Raw genomic sequence first — 10,156 nt, forward strand, 5'->3', positions numbered from 1 at the left:
GGGTAGGGGCTAAATGGGTGATGTGTACATGTATGTTCACACAAGTATTTTACCCCAATATGGTGTATGACTATAATGCACCAATAAAATTTTTCTTTAAATATTAAAGAATAAAATAGAGTTGGGGGTATAGCTTGAAGGTAGAATGCCCCTGGGTTCAATTATCAGTACTGTAAATTAAGAAGAATATGCCGGGCATAGTGGTGCATGCTTGTAATCCCAGCATTTGGGAGGCTGAGATAGGAGGATCTCGGTTCGCAGCCAGCCTCAGCTACTTAGTGAGGGCCTTTGCAACTCAGTGAGACTCTGTTTCAAAATAAAGAATAAAAAAATTGCCAGGCGTGGTGGCGCATGCTTGTAATCCCAGCATTTGGGAGGCTGAGACTGAGGATTGCAGTTCACAACCAGCCTCAGCCAGTTAGTGAGGCTCTTTGCAACTCAATGAGACCCTGTTTCAAAGTAAAGAATAAAAAATAGGACAGGGGGTGTAGCTTGGAGGTCCAATGCCCACGTGTTCCATCCCTAGACCCACACACACAAAAAAAGAGAATTAAAAAAAATAGGGCTGGTGGTTTTGCTCAGAAGTAGAATGTCCCTGGGTTCCATCCCCAGTACTGCAAAAATAATAATAATAAATAAATAAAATATAAAATAGGGCTCGGGTATAACTCAGAAGTGGATTGCCTCTGAGTTCAATCCTTAGTACCACACTCAAAACAAAGTATTAACTTGCTTCCTGAAAACTACATCCATCGCACTAGAAAACCCAAACTAGGAACTCAGGGAAGATAACTTCCACTTTGAGTCTCCCTCACACCACATCTGAGACCTCAATCCTCTCTTAGCCCCTCCCCAGAACTCCCATTTCTTTGCCATTCCTCAGCTTCACTCCTGCTGGCTCTGTCCTACCTCAACCTGACAGCTGCAGCAGGAAATTTCAAGAGAGAAGCCAAGAACCCCTTCTGGTTAAGAACCAACCTAGGTGCCATCAAGGGAGTAGATAAACAACAAAATGCCATAAGTAGGATGACCTGGGAAATTCATTTAGCTCTAGATATGAATTAGCTGAGAATGCTGGAGGTGATGATCCTTATAATCTCTTCTTGTAAGATACCTTTGAGAGCGAAAGTTGCCATATGCTAAGAGAATTTGAATAGTAGTAATGTATACTAAAGAGGGGGGAATTGTGAGAATCTAAGTAAGTCTTTTTCTATCAAAGGACTAGCTTAATTTAAGAAACTGCCATTTTGTAACTTTTTTTGTGTGTGTGGTACTGGGGTTGGGACCCAGCCCCATTTTTTTTATTCTTTATTTTGAAACAGGGTCTCACTGAGTTGCAAAGGGGCTTACTAAGTATTAGCTGAGGCTGTCCTCGAACTGCTATCCTCCTGCTCAGCCTCCCAAATACTGGGATTACAAGCCTGCGCCTCCATGCCTGGCTCCATTTTGTAACTTTGTATAAACTCTCATCCTTTTGTAAAGTTAGAATTTCTTTAAAAATTGCAAATGTCAGCCAGGCATGGTGGTGCACAATTGTAATCCCAGTACTTGGGAGGCTGAGACAGGAGGATTACAGATTTGAAGACAGCCTCCACTACTTAGCATGCAAGACTTGGCAACCTAGTGAGACACTGTTTCAAACTAAAAAAAAATAAAATAAAAGAGTTGGGGTGTGGCTCAGAGATAGAACTCCCCTGGGTTCAATCCCTAGTATGCCCACACACACACACACACACACACACACACACACACACACAAAATTACAAATACAAATCGCTCCGGGAGCATTCTGTTCTAGCCAACCGATTTAAGACTGTGAAGCCACGCTCCCACCAACAGGAGTCCACTGCAGAAATTTGAGTTAGAAATACAAAAACTGGGAGGGCTTCTGGTTCATTGTGCTTGCATATCTTGTTTTCCAGGTGGCAACACCCTTTTTGCAAAAAGTAAAATCACTTCCTGGGCCAAAAACAAATAAATAAATAAAAGTACTGAGAAGTAAAAACCAGGGCTGACTTGAATTATTTTATCTTCCTACAGCTGTTCCCTTTCAAATATTTATCCTGGCAAATATCACCACCGTTTTTTACAACTTATTTTAATTGTGCGACTATTAAGCAAATCAAACCGTAAAATTGGCTCTCACTATTGAGATTTATGTGATTCATAGAGTAGAGCTTATTAAAAAATGAAATCCACTGAAAGGAAACTAACCTTATGAGTGTCTGCTCTCCTTAGGAAGGTACGAAACCTTTTCCCTATTCCTGCCTGTGACTTCCAAGCTTCCAGTGAGTGGCATAGAAAATAAACAGAATCTACCAATCTCCCCTCTGTGACTTTTTCTCCCCTTAACAGTCTTGATGACTCTAAGAGCCCTTATCACTGAGCTATATTCCCAACCATTTTGGGGTGTGTGTGTGTGTGTGTGTGTGTGCGTGCGTGTGCATGTGTGTGTGTGTGTGTGTTGCTGGAGATTGAACTAGGGGCATCATATCTCTGAGCTACACCCTCAGCCCCTATTTTATTTTTTATTTGGAAGCAGGATCTCGCTACATTGCTGAGAACCTTGCTAATTTGCTGAGGCTTACTTTGAAACTGTAATCCTCCTTTCTCCACCTTCCAAGTACTGGGAGTAGAGGCATGTGCCACCACATTCAGCCTATCCCCAGCCCATATATATATATATATATATATATATATATATATATATATATATATATGCAGGATATTATTAAATTTTCCAGGTCGGCCTTGAACTTTCAATCCTATATCAGCCTCCTAAATCACTGGGGTTACAGGTATACACCACCAGGCGGGCTCAAGGAGTGGTACTAGTTCTGAGATACTCAAAGGCAAGATCAATTGGGTATGGTGGCAGTCCTTTGTAATCCCAGTACTTAGGAGGCTAGAAAAGAGAATCATGGGCCAGCCTCAGCAATTTGCCCTCAGCAACTTAGTGAGACCTGTTTCAAAATAAAAAATAAAATAGTGCTGGGGGTATCTCAGAGGCAGAATACCCCTGGGTTCTTAATCATAGACTTGATTAGCTAGGAAACAGGCATGGGGTATCTTAATTATTTACCCAAGGTTTTTGCTTTTGTTTATTTGTGGTACAGGAGATAGAACCCAGGGACATTCTACCAAGCTACACCCCCAGCCCAACTTTTTATTCTTTATTTTGAAACAAGGTCTCACTAAGTTCAGAAGGCCTCACTAAGAGGCTGAGCTGTCCGAAAACCCAGATCCTCCAGTCTCAGCCTTCAGAGTACTGAGATTACAAGCATGCCCAGCTAGTCTGTTATTTTTCACTACTCTCACTGTTACCACTGACATTGCTCTCATTTCTCCCTAGGTAATTACAGTAGTCACCTAACTCATCTTCCAATTTCCCTGCAGAGCAGCCAGGGTGATAGTAATCCTGTTAAAACCGAAGTCAGATCATGCCACCTTCCAGGCAATGTAATCCGTTAGCTTCTGATTTCACCTGGAATAAAAGCCATTGCCTTTATAATGGCTTACAAGGCCCTGCAGGATCTGTCTCCCTGCTGACCTCATCTTTTCAACCTTCACGAGAGGCTCTAGTGGCAGGATTTCCTTGCCACTCTCTCAAAGTAACAGGTACATCTCTTTACCTCCAGGTCTCTGATTCTCCTTTTACCTAGGATCTGCATGTGACTCTTTTCTTCTGGTACTGGGGATTAAACCTAGGGGCATTCTACTTCCAAGCTACACCCCTGGTCCTATTTTTATTTTTAATCTGGGTCTTGCTAAATTGCTGAGGGTCTGCTAAATTGCAGAACCTGGCCTTGAAACTGCTACTCTCCGGTCTCAGTCTCCCAAGTACTGAGATAATGCACTACCACGCCCAGTTTATGGCTCTCCCTTTCCTACCTTTTGTGTTTGGGCGGGGTACTGGAGAGCGAACCCAAAAGCCTTCTAGCTCTGAGCTAAACCCCCAGCCCTATTTTATTTTTTTCCTTCGAAACAGGCTCTCACTAAGTTGCTGTAGTTGGCATAGAACCTATGATTCTGCTCTCAGCTTCCCAAGTACTGGGGTTACTGGTCTTCTTTCATTCCTTTAAGTCTTACCTCAGTTGTTGAGTGGTGAGGACCTCCTGATTTCTATTGAAAACTATAGCTCTCCCTGCAATATGCCACACCTCTGATTCTCTTTTTACTTTTTTTTTTTTTTTTTTTTTGCATAGCACTCATCTACATCTTATATCCTATGTATTTTACTTGTTTTTATTTGCTGTATCTTACACCAGCCTGTTAGTTCCATGAGGGCAGGGGTTTTGTTGTATTCTAGGTCTTGGAATATGTCTGATACAAAGTAGGCATTCAAGAAATATTTGAATGATTGACCAATGAAAGAGTGACTAAACTCTGCAGTGGTATCAGCGTACCCAGGATGGGGGAATGGATGGGTGTGGAAGAGAATGTACACTTGCTAAAACACTTTTTTTTTCTTTTTTTGTGTGGTGCTGGAGATGGAACCCAGAGGCTTTCTACCTTGGGCTACACTCCCAGACCTATTTTGTATTTTATTTATTTATTTATTTATTTATTTTTGGTGGTACTGGGGTTCCTGGAAGCCCTTCTACCCCCGGGTTACACTCCCAGACCTATTTTATATTTTTTTATTTGGAAACAGGGTCTCTTAAAACAGAGAGGCTGGCTCCAAACCAGCGCGATCCTCCTGTCTCCGCCTCCCAAGCACAGGGATTACAAGCGTGCGCCACCACGTCCGGCCTATTTTGTATTTTATTTGGAAACAGGGTCTCATTAAGTTGCTGAGAGCCTCACTAAATAGCTGAGGCTGGCTTTGAACCTGCATGATCCTCCTGTCTCAGCCTCCCAAGTACTGGGATTACAAGTGTGCGCCACCAGGCCCGGCTAGCTAAAACACTTTTCTAAGTGCCAGTTTGCAAGTTAGTATTAGTCATATAATTTAATTGAAATATACACTCCAAAAAGGTATTTTTATCCTTATTTCACCACTCCACCTAAAATGAAATATTTAGGTATACATCTAACAAGGTCTATGAGAAAAACTGCAAAACCCTGATAAAAGAAATCAATGAAGAACAAAATAAAAGGAGAGGGATTTCATGTAAAGAAGACAATACTATTAAGATACCCTGTCATGACGGCATAGGCCTTTACTTGGGTGGCTGAGAGAGGATGATTGCAGGTTCAAGGCCAGCCTTAGCAATTTAGCAAAACCCTGTTCCAAAGTAAAAATAAATACATAAATAATTAAAAAGGGCTGGGAGTGTGACTCAAAGGTAGAATGCCTCTGGGTTCAATTCCCAGTACGAATTAAAATATGAAGATGTTAGCCGGGCACGGTGGTGCATGCTTGTAATCTCCTTGCTTGGGAGGTTGAGGCAGGAGGATCGCACAGGTTCGAAGCCAGCCTCAGCTACTTAGTGAGGCTCTCAGCAACTTAGTGAGACCCTGTTTCCAAATAAAAAGTATAAAATAGATCTGGGAGTTTAGCCTGGAGGTAGAAAGATCCTGAATTCCACCGCCAGTACCACAAAAAACAAAAAACCGAAGATGCTATTGTTCTCAACTTGATCTACAGATTCAGTGCAATCCCAATTAAAATTCCAGCCAAGTTATTCTGTGAACATTAGTTTTTGAAAATGATGCTACAAGCTGGGCACGGTGGCGCACACTTGTAATCCCTGCATTTGGGAGGCTGAGACCGGAGGATCAAGGTTCACGGACAGCCTCAGCTACTTAGTGAGGCCCTCCATAACTTAGTGAGACCCTGTTTCAAAATAAAGAATAAAAAGCAGGGCAGGGGGTGTAGCTCAGAGGCCAAATGCCCCTGGGTTCCATCCCCAGACCCGAAAAAAAAAAGAAAAAGAAAATTATGCTACAGTTTATTATTTGTGGGAGAATATATATATATATATATATATATATATATATATACATACATATATATATATATTTGTGTGTGTGTGTGTGTGTGTGTGGTACTGGGAATGAGACCCAGGGGTTTCTACCTCCAGGCTATACTCCCAGACCTATTTTATATTTTTATTTGGAAACAGGGTCTCACTAAGTTGCTGAGAGCCTAAGTAGCTGAGCCTGGCTTTGAACCTGTGCGATCCTCCTGTCTCAGCCTCCCAAGCGGGGATTACAAGTGTGCACCACCACGCCCGGCTATTTGTGGGTTTTTACTTTTCCTTTTTGGTACTGGGGATGGAACCCAGGGACATTCTACCTCTGATCTATACCCTAGCCACTTTTACTTATTTTTTGAAACAGGGTCTTGCTATGTTGGTGAAAGTCTTAGTACTTGCTAAGGCTGTCCTCGAACCTGCAATCCTCTAGTCTGTCTCCCAAGTACTGGGATAACAGCATCCAACACCACAGCCGGCTGATCCTAAAGTTTATATGGAGAAGCAAAAGACCCACAATAAACCAGCCAACAAAATGTTAAAGAAAAAGAACAATGTTGGAGCACTAACACCAGTGATGTCAAGATTTACTGTAAAACTACAGTAATCAAGACAGTGTGGTATTAAAGTACAAATAGGTGGTAGAAAGAACCAGAAACACCGCATAATAGTCAATTTATCTTTGACAAAGGAACAAAATAACGGTGTTGGCCTTGACGGGAGAATCACAGGTTCAAAACCAGCCTCAGCAATATACAGAGGTTCTCAGCAACTTAGTGAGATCCTGTTTCAAAATAAATAATGGGCTGGGGGTGAGCTTGGAGGTAGAATGTTTCTGAATTTAACCCTCAGTATGACAATAAAAATAAAATATGGAGTTATACTCTCCACCATCCTTTTTATTTACCTACCTACTAATGCTTCTTTCCCCTTCCCCCTTTCTTTCTTTGCAGCACTGGGGATTGAACCCAGGGACATTCTACCTCCCTATTTTTTATTTTTATTTTTTTTGTTGTTGTTCTGGAAATGGAACCCAGGACCATTCCACTTCCGAGCTACACCACCAACCCAATTTTTTATTATTTTGAAACAGGGTCTCACTGAGTTGCAAAGGGCCTAAGTAGTTGAGTCTGTCCTTGAACCTCGACCCTCCTGTCTCAGCTTCCCATATGCTGGGATTATATTTTTGAGATACTGGGGATGGGACCAAGGGGCATTCGACCTCCGAGTTCCACCCCCGCCCTATTTTTTATTCTTTTTCTTTTGAAACAAGGTTTTACTGAGTTGCAAAGGGCCTAAATAGCAGAGGCTGTCCTCGAACCGTGATCGTCCAGTCTCAGCCTGCCGAATGCGGCTTTCTAATGCCTCATTTCAATCCAGTAAAAGTCGTGTACACACAGTGCTAGGCTCTGTGCAGGAGAGAATGGAGGAAAAGGCTGAATGACTTGATCTTTGCCTTCCCCGAACCTCATTCCTGTAGTTTCTTACTACTTAATCGAAGCCGGGCGTGGTGGCACACGCTCGTAATCCCAGCATTTCTGAGGCTGAGACAGAAGGATCATGGTTCGCAGACAGGCTCAGCTACTTAGTGAGGCCCTCCGCAGCTCAGTGAGACACTGTTTCAAAATAAAGAACAAAAATTTGGGCAGGGGGCGTAGCTTGGAGGTCGAATGCCTCTGGGTTCCAAACCCAGACCCGCAAAACAAAACAAAACAAACAAAAAAAAACTACATAATCTCTAAGAAAGAAATAAAAAATAACAAAAAACAAGTGGAATCGAAAATCCAGGTACCGGAGCGCCCGGGGAGGCTACGGCCCCCACCCCTCCGCCGTCACCACGCGGACCAAGTGGGCGGAGACGCAGCGCGACGCACGTGGCCGGCGGGGGCGGGGCCGCGTCGCGCAGCCCAAGCCGTGGCCGTTGCGCACGCGCGCTGCCGCCACCTCAAGGACCCGTATTTAAAGAGACAGGCTCTCCAACCGCCGTGGGCTGCCTGCGGCCTGTGGGCTCCTGGTCGGGAGGCCAGTGGTGGGCGCCGGAGCCCGGGAGGCAGGTGAGGGGCGGCGCGGCGGGGCGCGGCGTGGAGGGCGGCGGCCGGGGCCCGGGCCGGGGCCGGAGTGCGGCGCGGCCGGAGCAGCCGCCGGCTCCTCCCCCGCCCGCCTGCAGAGCCTGGGGGCACACCCTCCGTGACGTGGCGGCCCCCCGGGAGCCCACGGGAGGCCCGCGGCGCCCGGGACCCCCGAGGCCGCGGAGGGGGCCGCCCGCGCCCGGCGGGGCCGGAGGCGCGCCCTCGGCCGGCGTGCGCCGCGGCTCGGCCGGGTTACGGGGCAGCCCCGCCGGCCGGGGCCGACCCCCCGGCGCCCCGCAGCCCGCGGGCTCCCGGCCTGAGGCGGCGATGCGGCCCCGGCGACCCTCGCGGAAGTTAGGGACCCCCTCGCCCCCGCGTTGCGTTCTCAGGTGCGCACGGCCTGGGTGCCTTTGCAGGGAGCTCAGAACCCCACCGCCACCACCCCCAACCCGCAGTCATTGTCATTTTCCCAACCGCCCGGGGAGGTAGGTCTTATTTCCCCCGTTTGAAAAACAAACAAAAAAAACACAAAAAAAACCCACAAAAACTTGTAACCCGGCGTGGTGGCGCACGCTTGTAATTCCAGTTCTTGGGAGGCGGAGACAGGAGGATCGCAGGTTCGAGGACAGCCTCGGCAAGTAGTGAGACTCATCTACCCAGTGAGACCCTGTTTCCAAATAAGAAATAATAATTTTTAAAAAATCGGGCTGGGGATGTAGCTCGAAGGTAGAATGTCTCTGAGTTCAATCCCCAGTACTACCGAAATAGGACTGGAGGTGTAGCAAAGAGGTAGAATGGTCCAGGTTCAATCCTCAGCACCGCAAAAATACAGAACAAAAACAAAAACTTGACACTCATAAATTAAATTCTTCCACAGTAGCAGTCCTAAGCTGAATGGCTTTCCCATACCCAGTTCCAAAGTGCACCCCTTTCCTCTGTGCAGTGTTGCACTACAGTCAAGAGACAGCCCGATTCTTTTTTTTTTTTTTTTTTTTTTTTTTGGCGGTATTGTACAACCCAGAGGCATTGTACCTCTGAGCTACACCCCACCCCTATTTTTTTAGTCTTTGTGTATGTGGGGTGGGGGGTACTGGGGATGGAACCTAGGGGCTTTTCTACTTCCGGGTTATACTTCCAGACCTATTTTATTTGGAAACAGAATCTCACTAAGTTGCTGAGAGTCTCATTAAGTAGTTGAGGCTGGCTTCAAACCTGTGTGATCCTCCTGTCTGAGCCTCTCAAGTGCTGGGATTACAAGCGTGTGCCACCATGCCCAGCTAGTCTTTTTATTTTATTATTGTTTATTTATTTTTGCAGTTCTGGGGATGGAACCCAGGGGCATTCGACCTCTGAGCCACATAAACCCCCGCCCTATTTTTATTCTTTATTTTGAAACAGGGTCTCACTAAGTTATGGAGGGTCTCACTAAGTAGCTGAGGCTGTCCAGGAACAGAGATCCTCCTGTCTCAGGCTCTCAAATGCTGGGATTACAAGCCTGTGCCACCATGCCAGGCTTAGTCTTTTTATTTTTGAAACAGGGTTTCACTGAGTTGCAGAGAAGGGCCTTGCTAAGTAGCTGAGGCTGTCCGGGAATGGTGATCCTTCAGTCTCTGCCTCCTGAATACTGGGATTACAAGTGTGTACCACCCTGCTGGGCTCCTAGCCCTATTTTTTATTCTTTATTTTTTGAAACAGAGTCTCACTAAGCAGCCGAGGCTGGCTGTGAAACTCTGATCCTGCTGTCTCAGCTTCCCAGGTACCAGGATTACAAACATGCACCACCACACCCGGCTCCAATTCTTTTGTTATACTACAGTAGTAATTTCACTTCCATAGTGTTTAGGCAGACTGAAAATAATTTCCAGTATAGTTATAATTAGAACAATAAAGATACTGTAAAAATATGAATATAAGTCAGTTTTTGCACTTGGATTGATTTATCAGTTCCTTTGATTTTTGTCTTCTTAGCATTCCCAGATTGAAATGCTGACTTAAACAGGCTAATTACACATAGGGAGCCTTAGCTTTAAAGTTAATATACTCATTGACTATAGCAGGAGCTAATATTTACTGAGCCCTTGCTGTATGCCCAACTCTATTCTATGGGCTGTACTTTTAGAACAAAACCCACTTGTGTTAGGTACTATTATTAGTCTTTTTTTAATCTTT

Source organism: Muscardinus avellanarius, assembly GCF_963383645.1.
Source record: "Muscardinus avellanarius genome assembly, chromosome: 16".
In the NCBI taxonomy this organism is placed as follows: domain Eukaryota; kingdom Metazoa; phylum Chordata; class Mammalia; order Rodentia; family Gliridae; genus Muscardinus; species Muscardinus avellanarius.